This window comes from Hylobates moloch, unplaced genomic scaffold (assembly GCF_009828535.3).
Source record: "Hylobates moloch isolate HMO894 unplaced genomic scaffold, HMol_V3 SCAFFOLD_10, whole genome shotgun sequence".
NCBI classification, from domain to species: domain Eukaryota; kingdom Metazoa; phylum Chordata; class Mammalia; order Primates; family Hylobatidae; genus Hylobates; species Hylobates moloch.
The window spans coordinates 58,801,119-58,820,127 of NW_026652285.1; the positions used below are offsets into that span (position 1 = coordinate 58,801,119).

At 37.1% G+C, this 19,009-nt stretch overlaps 1 protein-coding gene across 7 annotated transcripts in view; it reads right to left on the reverse strand.

The window, feature by feature from the left end:
• The window catches only part of AGTPBP1 (ATP/GTP binding carboxypeptidase 1), a 202,615-nt gene that overhangs the window by 54,047 nt on the left and 129,559 nt on the right, over nt 1-19,009 (reverse strand). The window lies entirely within an intron of this gene.

The window sequence follows — 19,009 nt, forward strand, 5'->3', positions numbered from 1 at the left end:
ACACACACACACGGTGGGGAGCAGGTGAGAGAGGGAGAGAGGGAGAGAGAGATCCCACTAAACTGTGTTACTTTCAATCTCTGACCTTTTGAGGGTACTTCACAATTTATTCATAGTTGGTGATGACGGATATACATTTCATTGTATTCCCTCTATCTTATTTTCTACTTCTGATACCAACAAATGCTTTTTTTGTTCTTCCTTACCATTTTATTTTTATTGGTTTCGTGGCATTGCTCCACATTTTCTTTTCTTCCTTAATTTGGAAGCTTTCTATCATGCTTTTCAATTCTACTTTTCCACCCTCATAGTCATGATTGATATTTTTCTAACACTATATTAAATGAAGTAACTAAGCCATCCCACTGAGACAAGTTAATTTTCACTTCTCCTACATTACCCCCCTTAGAATATTTTTGGTTAACACGTTTTATAAGTCCCAATACTTCTGTCTTGAGACCTTTTACTCATTTTGTTCAGAGAGAGATCCGATAGCATATTTTCTGAATCATTGTTTTTGAGACAGACCTTCACTCTGTATATTTTCTGAATTCTTATAAACACTGACATGCAGTTTGTTGGCAGTGACAAACAATTTACAGATTCTTCAAAAGACATTTGGATGTCCACTGGCTTCCAGTGCTACAGATGAGCAGTCCAATACTAGTTTAATTTTTTATATATGCAGAAAAATACAGTGATTAAGAGCATGCAATCTGCAACCAAACTTCCTAGGTTTGAATTCCAACTTCACCACATACCAGATGCATGATCCTGGCCAGACTATTAACCACTCTATGCCCCCATTTTCTCTTCTGTGATGTGAGGGTGACAACCTCACTGGGTTGTTTGTTGTGTGGATGGAAAATATCACGTGTTAGCACTTGAACAAGGCCTGGCATGTGATAAATATTCAATGAATGTTAGCTACTGGTATTATTATTATTATCATTATTTCCTTTTAAGTAACCTATTCTTTTAAAGAAACATGTTAAAATTTTCTCTTTATACTTGAAACTCAGAAATTTCACTGGTACATATAAAATAAGTCTTCCTTCCTGATCACTTCCTGGGACTCAGTGAGCCACTTCAATCTGAAGTTTTGCCCCCCCCCCCCCCCACTCACATAAAACTCACCATAACACAAAACTCATTCTAATAGTTTCAATAGTGACCACAGAAGACAGAGGAGGGGCTTCAAGATGGCTGACTAGAGGCATCTGGCACTTAACCTGCTCCACAAAGAAGCAACAAAATAGTGAGTAGATAATCACCCTTAAAATAGATCATCTAAGACAGAATACTGAAACTCAACAGAGAAGTAACGAGAATACCTAAGACAAGGAAGGAGAGGGAAGGCAGGCAGGCTACTTGGCCGGGAGCCCAGGGAGGCTTCCCAGTACAGGAAAAGGGTAAGTGAGATTCTCAGGGGTCCACCTCCACACTACAGACTCCTCCAATCCTAGCCAGCCGGGAGACCCTCCATCCTCACAGGTCCTGAGACTAACACAGGGAGCTGCTTCGAGACTGCACGAAGGTATTGCTCCAGAGAGTGGGCTCACACAGGGTGTGACCTAAGCAGCAGCAGTATTGGCATGGTTTTGAGAACCCAGCCCCCACTCAACTGCATCCCGCCCCGAGGCCCAACAGCCCCTGCCTCCCCAACCCACAGCCACCAATGCCACAGGCTGCTGCCACTGAAACCTAAGCAACAGTCACTGGCAGAGACCCCACTTCCCAGCAGCAAGCTATCATGCATTTGCACGTGCCCAGAGGACAGGCTCCCCTACCCGCAGCCACCACCACTGCTGATCGCTGCCACTGGGGCCAAAGCAAAAGCCCCTGGCAGCAACTCCATTGCCCTTGGCAGTGTGGTCACCCTACATTAACACACACCCTGCAAACAGGCTCCCAGGTCCCCAGCTGTCGCCTGGGGCTGAGGCATACACTCCCCAGCCACCTGCCTGCAGTTGCTGCCACTGATAGCAGCACATCAATCCCTAGCAGCAGGGCTGGGGTGCATTTGCAAGCACCCTGAGGGCAGACTTCCCCAGCCCACCAGCACTGCTGCTGCCCCCACTCAAACACTCTAAGGCGAGCCTAGGGATCACCCCAGCTGTCCTCGTTACAGCCAGAGCCCCTATAAATCACGTGAGGAGCTTGAGGACAGGCCTGCCTGGCCTGGCTCCCCCACCATCCCCAACACCAGAGCATACCTGGGAGCCTAGGGATCACTCAGCCATGTCAACCACTGCTGACACCCGAGCACTCCTCCCAGAGGTCTGAGGATGGGCCACCTCGCCTGCCACTACTACTGCAGCTGGCACACACCCCCACACACTACCTGCGGGTCTGGGGATTGGACCACCCAGCCTGTCGCAGCCACCACCAACACTAGCACAGACTGCTTAGGAGGCAAAGAGTTGTCCCACCACTGATCCTCCCATTGCTCATACTATGCCTGCTGCTCAGGAGCCAAAGGACCCACCCACCTCTCTGGCCCAAAGCTGCAACTGCCAGCATCTGAGAAAGCTGCATGCGGGCCCAAGAACTGGCACACTTAGACCCACAGTCATGCTGGGTCCTAAGGACAGGAATCTTTGGCCTGCTGTTGCCACCACTGGTGCCCAAGGAATGGCCGACCTGGCATCCTCATTCTCAGCAAATTTCACCACAGCCACCACTAACAACCATACCCTAAGCCACTGAAGAAATTACAGGAGCCACATTACTGCATCCACCCAGAATCAAAGCCACAGTGCCCTATCCAGCCAATATCATAGACATGCCTTCAGAAAAAAGTCCTCCCCATGAAAGTAAATTAAAAAAATTGGAAGATGTGACTGTTATACCAGATGTGCCAATAATAACGTAAGGACACAAGAAACACGAAAAAACAAGAAAATATGACACCTCCAAAGCAATCAATAATTCTCCAGCAACAGATTCCAATGAGAAAGAAATACATGAAATGCTGGAAAAGTAACTTAAAATAATGGTATCAAAGAAGCTCAGTGAGATACAAGAGAACACAGATAAACAATACAAAGAAATCAGAAAAACAATTCAGATGATAAGTGAGAAATTTACCAACAAAACAGATATCATTTTTTAAAAAGTAAACAAATACTGGAACTGAAGAATATTCACTGAATGATAGAAAAAAATATATTAGAGAGCTTTGACAATAGACTAAAGCAGACAACAGAATTTCAGAACTTAAAGACAGGTGTTTTCAAATAACCCAGACAGACACAAATAAAGAAAAAAAGAATAAAAAAGAATGAACAAAGCCTACATGACATATGGCACACCATAAAGCAAACACATATTCAATTTTTTGGTGTTCCAGGAAGCAAAGAGAAGATGTGAGGGAAAGTAAACCTATTTAACAAAATAAACAGCTGAGAGGCAGAACAAGATGGCCAAACAGAAGCCTCCAGTGATCACCGACCCCCACTCCACGCCCCACAATAGGAACACCAAATTGAACAACTATCCATGCAAGAAAGCACCTTTTTAAAAACCAAAAATCAGGTGAGCAATCATACCAAGGAAATGCACTGAAGACGGTAGGAAAGACAATCTGGAATTGCTCACACCACTCCCGCAGTCCAGCAGCAGTGGCCACATGGAGCAGAGAATCTGTGTGCTTCAGGGAGAGAACATGCAGTGACTGTGGGACTTTGCATTGGAACTCAGTGCTGTTAATGTCACAGCAGAAGGCAACACTAGGCAGAACTCAGCCGGTGTTCACGAAGGGAGTATTTAGACTGACCTAGCCGGATGGGAATTGCCCATCCCAGCTGTCAGAACCTGAGTTCCGGCTAGCCCCACCACCGCAGGCTAAGGCACTCTGGCGTCCTAAATAAACTTGAAAGGCAGTCTAGGTCACAGAACTGAAATTCTGGACAAGTCCTGGTGCTGTGCCGGGCTCAGAGCCAGTGAATGTGGGCTGCATGTGACCCAGTGAGACACCAATCAGAGCAGCCAAGGGAGCACTCACATCAGCCCTCCCCCAACCGCAGGAAGCACAGCTTGTAGGTCTAGGAGAGACTCCTTCTTTCCGCTTGAGAGCGGAGACGGGAGAATAAAAAGGTCTTTGTCTTGTAACTTGGATACCAACTCAGCCACAGTAAAACAGGGTACCAGGCAGAGTCCCGAGGCCACCATTACAGGCCCCAGGCCCCAGGTGACATTTCTAAACACACCCTGGGCCAGAAGGGAACCCACTGCCTTGAAGGGAACAACCCAGTCCTGGCAGGATTCATTGCCTGCTGGCTAAAGAGCCCTTGGACCTTGAATAAACATCAGTGGTAGCCAGGCAGTTCTCACTGCAAGCCTTGGGTGAGACATAGAGCCATGCTGGCTTCAGGGGGTGGCCACAGGGAGGTAATACTTTTGCTCAAGGAAAGGAGAGAGAAGAGTAAAGGGGATTTTGTCTTGCAGCTTGGTCACCAGCTTGACAACAGTACCAAGAGGGCTCCTAGGGTCCCCGATTTCAGGCCTTGGCTTCTGCACAGCATTTCTGGACCTGCCCCGGGCCAGAGAGGAGCCTGCTGCCCTGAAGGGAGAGACCCAGGCCTGACAGCATTCACCACAAGCTGACTGAAGAGACCTTGTGCTTTGAGGGAACGTCGGCAGGAGCCAGGCAGTGCTCAACGCAGGCCTGGGATGGTGATGGATATGGGAAAAGACTTCTGCATGAAGAAAAGAGATGGAAGAGTGGGAAGAACTTTGTTTTGCAGTTTGGGTGCCAGCTTAGCTGCAGTAGAACAGAACACCAAGTAGATTCCTAACATTCCCGACTCTAGGCCCTGAATCCTGTACAGCATTCTGGAACCTGCCCTGGGCTAAGGGAAGTTCGTTGCCCTGAAGGGTAGGACACAAGCCCGGCTGGAAAGCCCTTGGGCCTTGAGTGAACACATCAGCAGTAGCTAGGCAGTGGTTGCCACGGGCCTTGGGCAGGACCCAGTGCTATGCTGGCTTTGTGTCTGACCCAGTATAGTACCAGCAGTGGTGGCCACAGGGTTGCTTGAATCATCTCTCCCCTAGCTCCAGGCAACTCAGCACAGAGAGACAGACTCTGTTTGTTTGGGAGAAAGTAAATGAAGAGAACAAGAGCCTCTGCCTGATAATCCAAGAAATTATCTTGTATCTCACAGTTGGCCACAAAGGTGGTATTTCTATAAGTCTGCAAGAGTCACAGTGTTACCGGACTTGGGTCCCCCCTAATGCAGATATGGCTGCAGTGACCAAAGATTTAGATCACAACACTCAATTCCCTTTGAATATCTGGAAACCCTTCCCAAGAAAGATGGTACAAATAAGCCCAGACTCTGAAGACTACAATAAATACCTAGCTCTTCAATGCCCAAACACCAATGAACATCCGCAAGCATCAAGACCATCCAGGAAAACATGACCTCACCAACTGAACTAAGGCACCAGGGACCTGGAGAAACAGAAATATGTGATCTTTCAGACAGAGAATTCAAACTAGATGTTTTGAGGAAGCTCAGTGAAATTGAAGATAACAGAGAGAAGGAATTCAGAATCCTCTGAGATGCATTTAACCAAGAGACTGAAATAATTGTTAAAAATCAAGCAGAAATTATGGCACTGAAAAGTTCAACTGACATACTGAAGAATGCATTATAGTCTCTCAGCAGCAGAATTGATCAAGTAGAAGAAAGAATTAGTGAGCCTGAAGACAGGCTATTTGAAAACACACAGAGAAGACAAAAGAAAAAAAAAGAATAAAATGAAGTATGCCTACAATATCGAGGAATACTTCAATATCTTCGAAAGGACAAATTTAAGAGTTATTGGCCTTAAAGAGGAGGTAGAGAAAGAGATAAGGTAAAAAGTTTATTCAAAGGGATAATATCAGAGAACTTTCCAAACCTAGAGAAAGATATCAACATTCAAGTACAAGAAGGCTATAGAACACCATGCAGATTTAACCCCAAGACTACTTCCAGCCATTTAATAATCAAACTCCTGAAGGTCAAGGATAAAGAAAGGATCCTAAAAGCAGCAAGAGAAAAGAAACAAATAACATGCAAAGGAACTCCAATATAACTGGTAGCAGACTTTTCAGTAGAAACCTTACAGGTCAGGAGAAAGTGGCATGCCATATTTAAAGCACTGAAGGAAAAAAGCCTTTGATCCTAGAATAGTAAGTACATCCATTGAAAATATCCTTCAAACATGAAGGAGAAATAAAGACTTCCCCAGAAAAAAAAAAGCTGAGGGAATTCATCAACATCAAAGACCTGTCCTACAAGAGACGCTAAAGGGAGTTCTTCATTCTAAAAGAAAAGGACATTAATGAGCAATAAGAAATCATCAGAAAGTACAAAATTCAATGGTAATAATAACTACACAGAAATACACAGAATATTATAATACTGTAATTGTGGTAAGTAAATTACTCATATGTTGAGTAGAAAGACAAAAAGATGAACCTATCAAAAATAATGATAAAACTTTTCAAGGCATAGAATAGTAAGATATAAACAGAAACAACAAAAAGTCAAAAAGTGAGGAGGGATGAAATTATAGTTTTTATTAGTTTCCTTTTTGCTTGTTTGTTAATCTGTTTGTTTTTACAATCCATGTTGTCATCAGTTTAAAATAATGGGTTACAAGATGTTATCTGCAAGCCTCACAGTAATCTCAAAAAACCTACAACAGATACACAGAAAATAAAAAGAGAAATTAAAAATATCACCTGAGAAAATAACCTTCACTAAAGGGAAGATAGGAAAGAAAGAGGGAAAGAAGAGAGGACCACAAAACAATTGGAAAACAACAAAATGGCAGGAGTAAGTCCTTAACTACCAATAACAATGAATGTAACTTGACCAAACTCTCCAATAAAAGGAAACAATCAACAGGGTGAAGAAACAACCTGTCGAATGGGAGAAAATATTTACAAACTATCTATCCGACAAGGGATTAGCATCCAAAATATACAAGGAACTCAAACAACTCAATAGTAAAAAATAATAATAATAATCTCATTAAAAAGTAGGCAAAGGACATAGACATTTCTCAAAAAGAAGATACACAAATGGCCAACAGGCATATGAAAAAATGTTCAACATCACTAACCATCAGGGAAATGCAAATCAAACTACAATGAGATACCATCTTACCCCAGTTAAAGTGGCGATTATTAAAAAGAGAAAAAAAAAAACAACAGATGTTAGTGAGGATGTGGAGAAAAGAGAACTCTTACACACTGTTGGTGGGAACGTAAATTAGTGTAGTCACTATGGAAAACAGTACAGAAACTTCTCAAAAAACTAAAAATAAAACAATGTAAGATCCAGCAATCCCACTACTGGGTATTTATCCGAAGTAAAGGAAATCAGTATACTGAAAGGATACCTACACCCACCCCATGTTTATTGTAGCACTATTCACAATAGCAAAGACATGAATCAACCTCAGCATCCATCAATGGATGAATGAATACAGAAAATGATATATATACACAATGAAATACAATGTGGCCATAAAAAATGAAATCATGTCCTTTGCAGCAACATGGATGGAACTGGAAGTCTTTATGTCAAGTGAAATAAACCAGGCATAGAAAGACAAATATTGCATGTTCTCACTCATATGTGGTAGGTAAAAAAGCTGATCTCATGGAAGTAGAAAGTAAAATAATAGATACAAAAGCTGAGAAGGGTGTGTGGGAGGGATAAGGGGGATGAAGAGAGGTTGGTTAATGAGTGTAAATATATAGTTCAAGAAAAGAAATAAGTTTTAATGTTCTATAGCAGAGTCGGGTGACTATCAGTAACAATATATTGTATATTTCAAAATGGCTAGATGAGAGGACTTAAAATATTCCTAACATATGGAAATGATAAATCATCAAGGTGATGGATATCCTAAATACCCTTACTTGATTGTTACACATTCTATACATGTAACAAAATATCACATATACCCCATAAATATGTGCAAATATTATGTATCAATTTTTAAAATTTAACTATATAAAGTAGTGAAAGGTTCAAGTTGAGGTCAAAGGGCACTTTAGATTTGTCTCATGTGTTCTAATGTTATAAAAAGCAATTATTCTTACATTACATTTAAAACAATGTATTCTCATATCACATTTAAAACAATCATATTAAATGTTGGTCACAGTGAAGTTAGCTATATTTGGATATTCTGACTGTAACAAAAACCATTTGGACAAAGTAAGATGCCCCAGCAAGAATCAATCAAATGAGGTAAACTCAGACTCAATAAACCAGTCTATTCAACCTGATATAGTAATAGAAAGCCTATATCTGAGCAAGATTTGTTCATTAGCGAAAGGATAAACCTTCATGTACATAAAACAAGTGTGCTTAGAACTGTCAATTTTTTGCCTCAAATATAGATAATCAAAATATTCAACTGCCAGAGTAACATCCAATGGCACTAGCCCCTAATAATATCCATGTAAAGGCCAAAGTTTTATTGAGAACATGGTTAATACTATGTGCAAATACAAAGAAAGATGAGATGTTTTAGGTCATAATCATTAATGTACTATAAATCACAGATTTGTAAAATGTTGGAGTTGATGTTAACACCCTCATTTAACAGATGAGGAGAACAAGAAAAGTTTAAAGTGGAGCTCTAATAAACCTGAAGGCACTTATCGTAAGCTGCATGTTATTTACACCCAATGACTCTACGTAGAAAGAAATACATGCTTCTAACATGTCTAGTATTACAGCTGCAATTTCAGATTCAGATTCAGGTGGCTGCCATTATCCTCCAGTCTCAGAATTTGATTTTTCATCCCAACTTAAGAAGAAATCAATAAATTCGGTAAGTAGCACATATAAAACCACACATGACCCAGGCCTTCGGCATTACTAGAAGACAGAATATAACAAACTTTAAATTGTTTATAAATGGTAAAATGAGCAAAGATATAGAGGATAGATGGAACAATAAAATCGGGGTTGAAATCCTTAAAGTAGATTTTAGAACAAAAAATATTTAATGAGAAAAAGGAATTTTATAATGACAAAGTCACAATTCGTAATAAAAATATAATAATACTTAATATCAATGCATCTGATAAGATCAACCTCCTACATAAAGCAGAAACTACAGGAGATATAAGCAGAAATCGACAGGGACATACTATTGATAGTCTTCAAAACACCACTCTCAGAATAAGATAGAACAATTGAACAAGAAAACAAAATATAGAGAACCAAATAACATAATCAATGTGGCAATTTTTACACCTAAATGTCAAATGTCTCATCCTGAAACAGATGAAAAATATATCTTCTTCTATGACAAAGATATATTCTTTATTATCTTCTCAACAGCACATGATACATTTGTAAAAATTGATAATACATATGACAATATATTATCAGCAAATTTCAAGCAAAGATATCTTCTTTGCTTGGAATTTGCTGATAATATATTAAGATATAATATAAGAAGATACAAGTAATATATCTTCTCAATAGCACAATACATTCATAAAAACTGATAATATGTTATATCACAGGGAAAACAACAGCAAATTTCACAAAATAGAAATACTACAAACTCTCTGATCACCGTGTACTAAAACTAGAAATTACAAACAAAATGAAAAAACAAACAGGGAGGGAACCCATGCAGGAGGATGGAAGGAAGACTGATTTGGGATATCAGACCCTCAATAGGGTGGAGGAAGGCATCTGTCCAAATAGACAACAGGGAGATTGTTACATAAACTGGAAGTGATCAAACAAGTTAATATATTACGGATAATGGGGCCCAAAATTATCTATGTTGGAGAAGAAAGTTGTAAATATGGAAAGAAAACAAGAATAAAGCCTGTGTTATTTGCTTGAAAGTTAAGGTATAAGTATAATCTCATGGAGCATATGTGTGTGTTCGTGTGATTATATACACACATACATAAACATGTACATACGAATATGGAAAGCACTACAAATGTGAATTTCTGTGTAAATATTATGTATGTATTAAATATACTCCCTAATTGTGCATTGAGATAGTTTGTAAACAGTAATAACCCAATAGCAATGTGTATACGAAGTGTACAGATCTTGGTTTTTAAGAAAATTTCTTTTTTTCTTTTTTTCTTTTTTTTTTTGAGACGGAGTTTCTCTCTTGTTGCCCAGGCTGGAGTGCAATGGCGTGATCTTGGCTCACTGCAACCTCCACCTCCCAGGTTCAAGTGATTCTCCTGCCTCAGCCTCCCAGGTAGCTGGGATTACAGGCATGTGCCACCACACCTGGCTAATTTTTGTATTTTTAGTAGAGACGGGGTTTCACCATGTTGACCAGGCTAGTCTCGAACTCTTGACCTGGTGATCCGACTGCCTTGGCCTCCCAAAGTGCTGGGATTACAGACGTGAGCCACCGCGCCCGGCCAGATCTTGGTTTTTAAACACCATTCACTACTAAAGTAAAACGGCACTCTGAAGAAATAGCAGATTTCATTCAGGGGCAGAGAAAAGCAAGATGGGCCTTGTTGTGCCAAAAAGCAAGGGCACCCATAAGGAATGATAGGAATATCTCAAAAGGGCACACACACCAGCATGAATGGTATCCCACTGGCCAAATCCTGGACAATTTGAATAACAAAATAAATAATGATAGCAACAAATTATAACTCATTGAGTCAAACAGGAAACCCAGTCTATCCTGATAATAATACATTAAAAGCTTGAGAAGAAACAAGATATTTAGATAGTCTCAAAGTACCTCAATGTATAATACTAATTACAAAGAGAAAAAGGAAATGTAGGAAAGCCACACACCTAAATAATATTAAACTGTAAAGAGCACCCCAAAAGGTAAAAATGTATGAGGAACATTTGTCAGGGGGACTAATCCATTCTAGGGAGGCAGAGGAGACTTGAATTAACTAACGTGGGCAAAGCGGTGAGAATGCTACAGACTAGACTCCAAAATTGTACTTTATTGCCTGGTTCCAAACATGTTCAATTTATGTAAGAAGGCAGTTGAAAATCCTCAAAAATCTGAGAGAAACAAAGATGGAGAGAAAGTGAAAGAGAAGCTTGGTACTGAAGCTCCAAGTCACTAAAATGCAAGACTGCCATCTAGTGGTAATTTCAGCAAATCCCTTCCAAGTAATGGGTGGGTAAGAGGGGGTGATGGATTGAACAGACACAGCACTATTTAGTGACATACATTCTCAAATTCAGTATTTCAAAGGCAGTATTCTCTTTACAATTAAAAATACAGTATGAAACGAATATTTTTAAACTGCTTAACTTTTAGATCATTCACTTGTGAAAACCACTAAGTATTCAATAGAATCACTTTTTAAAAGCTCCAAGAAAAGGACAACTTGAAAGAGAAGCAACTGCCAGCCTGTTCCTTTTTGCGGACACTGCCAAAGAACAAAACCTCTATTGGGCACATTTTCTAGAATCCAACACTTAAATAGTCCCCCAACCAGCACGCCCCAATCAAAAAAAAAAAAATTACAGACAATAAGCTACTCTCCTGATACTTCCTCATTTCAATCATGCATGACAATTAAATAAATACTTCCAGATGAAGAAGTTTCCACTGCACATACTTTCTTTGGTCATAAGCCCCCACCTTTAAAATGAATTATTGCTAGTTATAATTGCTTACAATGTTAAATTCTAGTTTACCAAAATACTGGTCCCTTTCTTTTAATTCTGTTCATGTTAAGACAAACCAAGATTTGCTTTATGTTGTACTGACCTAACAAATCTAAAGATAAGTTTAATAAAATATTACATCTACCTAAACAGCTCCCATAGCTTCTACTAACTTCCTAGTTAAATACTTACGAATACATGGAAATATGAAGAAAACTCACAATAGACAACTTCTCATCAGAATCTGGAAGGAATCTCTATTAAACTTAAGGCAGATGGAGCAAGACTGAAAAATCCAATGCAGAATATGCCTCGTGATCTGTATCTTGTGGTTTAGGGGCTTTTTTTTTTTTTTGCATTTTACATTTGGATTCCACAGCTAAAATAAGTGTCGCACTAAATAAAAAATAAAACAATAAAGAAGCACAAAAATAGAAAGCATAAAAACCCAAACACATCAATTGTAAGAATTTTAAATAGGTTAAACTTGTCTATTAAAAGACAAATGATCAAACAACAAAATCCAACCTCTTATTTATGAAAAAAAAAAAGCAAACATATATCAAGCAAATTCAAACCAATATAAAAACAGAATTCAAGGCAAAAGATGCTGAATGAGATAAATGTGATAATTTTATACTATTAAAGGGATATGCAAAAGGAACATGGAAAACTTACAAAATCCTATGTGCCAAGTAACATCACATGAAAATAAAAAAAAAATTTTTTAAATGAAGGCTTGACAGAAACACAACATAATTCAAGACTGTTAAGTATTTTTAAGTCTTAGGTAGACAGAGAAGACAAAAAATAAACAAGGATATAGAAAGTTGAATAGATGTATAATATTAAATATGAAACAATATATTTTGGGGGGACAGAGTCTCACTCTGTCACCTAGGCTGGAGTGCAATAGCACAATCTCAGCTCACTGCAACCTCCACCTCCTGAGTTCAAGCTATTCTCCTGCCTCAGCCTCCTGAGTAGCTGGGATTACAGGTGTGCGCCACCAAGCCTGGCTAATTTTTTGTATTTTTAGTAAAGATGGGGTTTCACCATGTTGGTCAGGCTGGTCTCAAATTCCTGACCTTGTGATCCACCCACCTCAGCCTCCCAGAGTGCTGGCATTACGGGCATAAGCCACCGTGCCCAGCCAAATATGAAATAATAAGAAATCTCTCTATATATATATTGGTCTCTACCCCCCAGTTCCTGGCACAGAGCTCCTAAAACCCTTGTCATTTCCTAAGCAATGGAGGTGCCAGAAACATCTTTTGTTCTAATATTTGGTCTTTGACCCCACTCCCTGACAAAGAGGATCTAAAAAGCTCTTAGAACTTCCTGGTGATAGAAACAACTTCTGTTCTAATGAGGCAGCTCTTGGTGTACTCTTTGATGGGGATTGGTCACCAAAAAGACCGAGCCATGATAAGAAGCTTGGAACTTTCAGCCCCAAACTCCATCCTCAAGGGAAAGGAAAGGAGCTGTAAACTGAGTTAATAATCATATCAACGTGATGAAGCCTCCATAAAAATCTCCAAAGCACGGGATTCAGAGAGCTTCTGAGTGGTGAATGCATCCACATGCCAGAAGGGTGGTGCACTCCAACTCCATGGGGAAAAAAAGCTCCTGTACCCGGGACCCTTCTGGACCTACCCGTTCATCGGGCTGTTCATCTGAATCCTTAAATCATATTCTCTATAATAAACCGGGAATCGTAATTCAGTGTTTCCCTGAGTCCTGTGAGCTACCATAGCAAATTATCAAAGTGAGGAGGGTTATGGGACTCCCTGTTTGTAATCAAGTCAGAGTATGGTAACCTGGGGACCCACTGCTTTTGACTGGCATCTGTAGTGAGGGGCAGGCGTGGGAGACTGAGTCCTTAATCCTTGAGGTCTGCACTAACTCCAGGTAGTTTGTATCATAACTGAATTGTAGGAAGGACACCCAGTTGGTGTCTGGAGAGTAGAAGAACTGGAATGTGTGGAGAAAATAATCCCCACACATTTGGGCACAGAAGTGTGGGAAGCAGTGTGAGTAGGATGAAGAAAAACAGTTTTTTTTTTTTTCTCCTCACTAAACAATGTATGTTACATTATGTTGCCTAAAAAGAATGAATATTATTTTCCAAGTGCCCATGAACACAAAAACTGACCAGATATTAAGCCACAAAAAATTACTGCAAATCATAAATTCCACATCAGTGAACAAAATGGATTAAAATTTGAAAGAATGAGAAAAGTCTTCACAAAAATAATACAACCAACTAAAATGTAAACTCTGGCCTAAATAATTCTAATCTAAAGGATACCAACATTACATACAAGTAATACAAAAAGTAACAAGGAGATCTTAATATTAAAATTTGAGAGGGGAATACAGAAGTTGTAATCAAGAGAAAATTTGAAACTTAAATACTTTGATCAACAGACAAAAATAAATTTAGGTAAACATACTAGAAATTAGAAAAAGAAAAAAAATCAACCTGCAGAGAGGTAAAGAGAGAAATTAATAAGTATAAAAAATTCCAATAGAAATAATGAATAAATCAGCTTTTTAAAATTATAAAACAACAAAATAAAATTAAGTTTTAATTATCAAAAAATTGGAAAAAACTAAGCCAAAGAATAAGCAAATATACATACTGCAGATAGCACACAAATTTCTGCTACTGAATTTTTAAAATCTAAATGTCACTTACATAAAAATATATAATACAAATTATCAAGACTCCCTCAACAAAAAATAAAAAACTAATCTAGACTGAGTTACAGAAAACTCTGAAAAAGTCCAAAAGCACCCCCTCTCACCCAATTAAAGGGTACAAAATCAGACAGTTTTAGAGGCACATTTTTTGCAAATTTCATTAAAACATATGTTATTTAAACTGTTCCAGAACATAGGGTGCAGAAATAAAAGCCTTTACATTTAAGTGTTCAAAGTAAGATCAGCCTCCTTCCAAAACTAGACAAAGATAGTTCTCAAAAAAGGAAACTGACTTGTCTAACTTATGATGTAAAACCTTTAAACAAAATTTTAACAAATCAAAAATAGCTGTATCATAAAAGATCAATTCACACAGCCAAGCTGACTTATTCTTAAAATCCAAGGGTGGCTCAATAATACGAATATTATTAACATAATACAACACATCCAAAGGTTATAGACTAAATATGGTCACATTACATTCATTGATAAATGCAAAAAATTCTTATATCTGATTTTTTTTTAAAAAGAAATTCTTTATTTCTATTTTTAGAAATAGAAAAATATGTATCTCAAAACAAGGATATGCTTAATGTAAATACTAGCAACATTCCCACTGAAGTTAAAATAAAATACGAGGATGCCCAGTGTATCCATTTTAAACATTGTCAAAATTCTATTCAAAAACAATGAAAGATACACAATATAGCTATGAATCACAGAAATTCTAGGTATCAAGAAAATCCAAAGTACCAACTCAGAAACTATAATAACTAATAAAAAGTTCAGCAAGAAGGTTGATTTTCAAGTAAATATATAAAAATCAATAGCTTTCTTAATAGAAGTAATGTTTGAAAATAGGAGTACTCTTTCACAACAGAAACAAAGGTAAACAGAAATATAAAACTTACAAAAAGAAAACTAAAAAACACAGGTGAAGGCATAAAAAAACTTGAATCAACAAAACAAAACATCATGTGCCTTAGTAGTAAGACTGGATATAAAATACTCTGTCTCTCCCAAGCTATTCTACAAACTTAATCCAATGGAAATTTTTGGTATTTGATAAAATTATTGTGAATCATATTCAGAATAAACTATTCAGAAAAAGTAGGTAGAAAAGTCTGTAAATTGTTTTTGAAAATAACTACAGGATGTTAGACTATATTTTAAAGTCAAAATAAATTAGAAACACAGTGGTACTAGAGCAGCAAGAAACCCCCAAACATAATTAGTGTGTATGTAGGACCATAGATTATAAGAACTGTGGTGTTTCACACCAATGGGGACATATGTCTAAGAAGTCAAAATAATTGAATTCAAATTTAAAAAGTGAGGAATTATAAGCAAGTTATGGTGGCATTTTACCAATCAGGTTCTAATCTGTTTTACTAACCTGACCATTGTCTTAACAGCCAAAACAGAGCAACAATGTTTAATGGCTTCTGAATGATATTTCGTACCTTTCTTTCATTCGTGGATCAGGTACGCAGTTCTAAATGTGAAATGTCTAACAATTCAATAAATTCATCAACGACACTTTAAAACTCTTTGGAGAAGGAATGAATTTAGTTGTAGCTACTTAACCACTGAGAATAGGATTAAGTTAAATCCCAATTCACAGAAAATACCAAAATAAATCCGGATGGATGCTGTTAAATATAAACACTGAAAACACACTATCAAATGCACTTCAAAAAGGCTGAACTAATTTAATACTTCACCAGCACTGTAGTACCCATTTTCCCTAGTCTTCAGCAACATATGTTCATTCTCTTTGAGAAATTCAATTTCTAGGAATTCATGGCAATAATCAGAAACATATATGTAAACAAATAATTAAGGGTATCTACTGCAAGACAGCTTATAATTTTGAAATGTGGAGAAAGACTTAAATCTTCAATCTGTTATGGTTCAAGTCATTTATTGTACCTTACTCAATAGAATATTACACAGACATTACTAACGATGCTGCTGAATAATATTTAATGGGCATGGGGAAAGTTTTTTCTTACAAATTATTGTACAGTTTAAAAAAATGTAGTGTTACACATGAGCTTTCATCCCAAATCTGTAAAAGAGTAAAACTTAATTTTAAAATTATGTATGTGAATGTGAATAAATTTAAGAACAGATAAAATGTTAAACAATGGTTTTTTTTGGATGCTCCCTTTCTAAAGTTTTTCCTTTAAACTGTTTTTAATTTACTTACTTTCTCATATTAAATATCTACTGTTTTATCATCAGAAAAACATGCATGTGTACCTGGCATACAGATACTTCTATGAATTATAAATACAAATATCTATGTATAATAACGTTTACCTCGGCGATATTTAAAATAGAAAGTAATCAGAAACAACTGTCTTACAAAGAAAGGTTTGGATAAATAAATTACAGTACTTCCATTGGATGTCTCTTAAAACTATGTTTCACAGGAATATTTAATAACCAGAAAAAAATGCTGATAACATAAAACTTGATTAAAATACAGAACATGAAATTGCATTGGTTATGAGTCTTCTTTTTTTAAAAAAATGCATAACTATATGTAAGTAGAAATCATACACTATTATAAAAAAGGCTGGTAAGAAGCAACAAATGTTAAAGTGATTATCTCTGGATGATGCATTGTCAATGGTTTTATTTTTTTCTTAACACCATTCTGTTTTCCAAGTTCACTACATAGTGAGTTTGGAAAGTGTGATATACATACAAGAATATCCAAAGGAGAAGAGGGAAGAAGGAGAGGAAATTTAAAAATAAAGCAGCCATCTGTCTCACTGCTTTGAATTAGTTTTAATTACAGAATTTTATTCATTTTAAAATTTCAAATGACACTAGAGAAATTATTTTATCTATCACATAAAGGTATAGGTTTTTTTAAGAAACAGAGAAGCATTGCTCCAAAATGTATACTTTTAATTTAAAATGTTATATTTTTAATAAAGTTTAAAGTGTTAAGAGTTCTATTTTAAGTGAATATACTTAGTAAAAATGCAATCTACTTGTAGCATTTCTGAAAATTATATTGACTATTATATCAGGAATAAATATGTCTTTATATTTTACTCATAAGGAGCACCCACCATACCAATAAAATTAATTTAATTAATTGTTCTCCTCTAAAAATATTATGTAGCATCATTACAAGTTAAATAGGGAAATCACTAGGTTTCTTTACTTATTTTAATAATACTTTGAGTTTCAATTAAGGTAATTTTTAAAGTTAATTGAAAGTTTAAGGTTAACATATTTCTGAGAAATATCACATTCCATAGTTAGTAGTTGAAAATCACAGAAGAATGTGAAATAGACTGCATCAAGAATATTCCTATCACTATTCACATAAATCAATATACTCGCTGAACTTTTAGTCAAAATATACATATTTAAAAGAATAAACACTTAAAAATTAGTTACTTAAGCCATTTAAAAATCTTAGAAAAGTGTTTATAACTAAACCAGGTATTATGCTACCTAGTCTTCCTACAATTATTGCATTAAATAAATGAATCTGACTAAAGCTTTTTTTCATACATGTGAAGTAATTCTAGAGTATACAATATCCTATTTTCCACATAAATAATGACAATTGGGAACAATCTCTTCAACTGTTGAAAGCTTTAATTTTCAGAAATGTCCCCTTAAAGAGCATTATCATATTCATGCTTTTAACAACTTAAAGGATTTAAATGAAATGGATGATACAGCATTTCATGTCTCAGTTGTTAAAAGTTTTTCAATCTTTCCAACAAATGATTGAGACCTTGGAGATTTTGTAACTTGTCACACATATGTTTCTTCTCAAGCCCCAATGTAAGTTTTCTTGTATGCCAGAAAAAAATTCTTTTCTTTTACACAAAAAGATTGCCATTATAACATTAATACTTGAAACTTGATGTTTCAATTTTAAAATGCTGATATTAAGTTCATACAAGTATGTCATTTTCCACAGGCATAATGTTTGACTACCAGGTGTCTTACAAATAATCCTTAGTTTTGTATATATTAAAGTACTAAACACAAAAACATTGAATGAGGCTATATTTTTAAGATTTTTGTGGGTACAACTCAGAGTTTTTTTTTTTAAACGATCTCATGAGACAAATTGTAGGGAAAACCAGTGAAACAAAACACTAGTTCTTCGAAACAATCAACAAAGCTAATAAACCTCTAGAGTTAGACTGACAAAGAAAAAAAGAGAAGAAATTATCATTAGCAGGAATTAATTAGGGGCTATCAATACAGACCCTGCAGAAATCAAAAGGATAATAAGAGAATACTACAAACAACCCTGCACATACATTTAACAACTTAGAAGAAAGGGACCAATTCCTAAAAAGCACAAACTACCACAGCTCACTCAAGATAAAAGAGATAATGTGAATAGCCCTAAAACTATTCAAGAAATTAAATTTCTAGCTGGGCGCATTGGCTCACACCTGCAATCCCAGCACTTTGGGAAGCCAAGGTGGGCAGATCACTTGAGGTCAGGAGTTCAAGACCAGCCTGGCCAACATGGTGAAACCCCATCGCTACTAAAAATACAAAAATTAGCTAGGCATGGTGGCATGCACCTGTAGTGCTTGGGGGATCTGAGGCAGGGGAATCATGTGAACCTGAGAGGTGGAGGTTGCAGTGGGTCA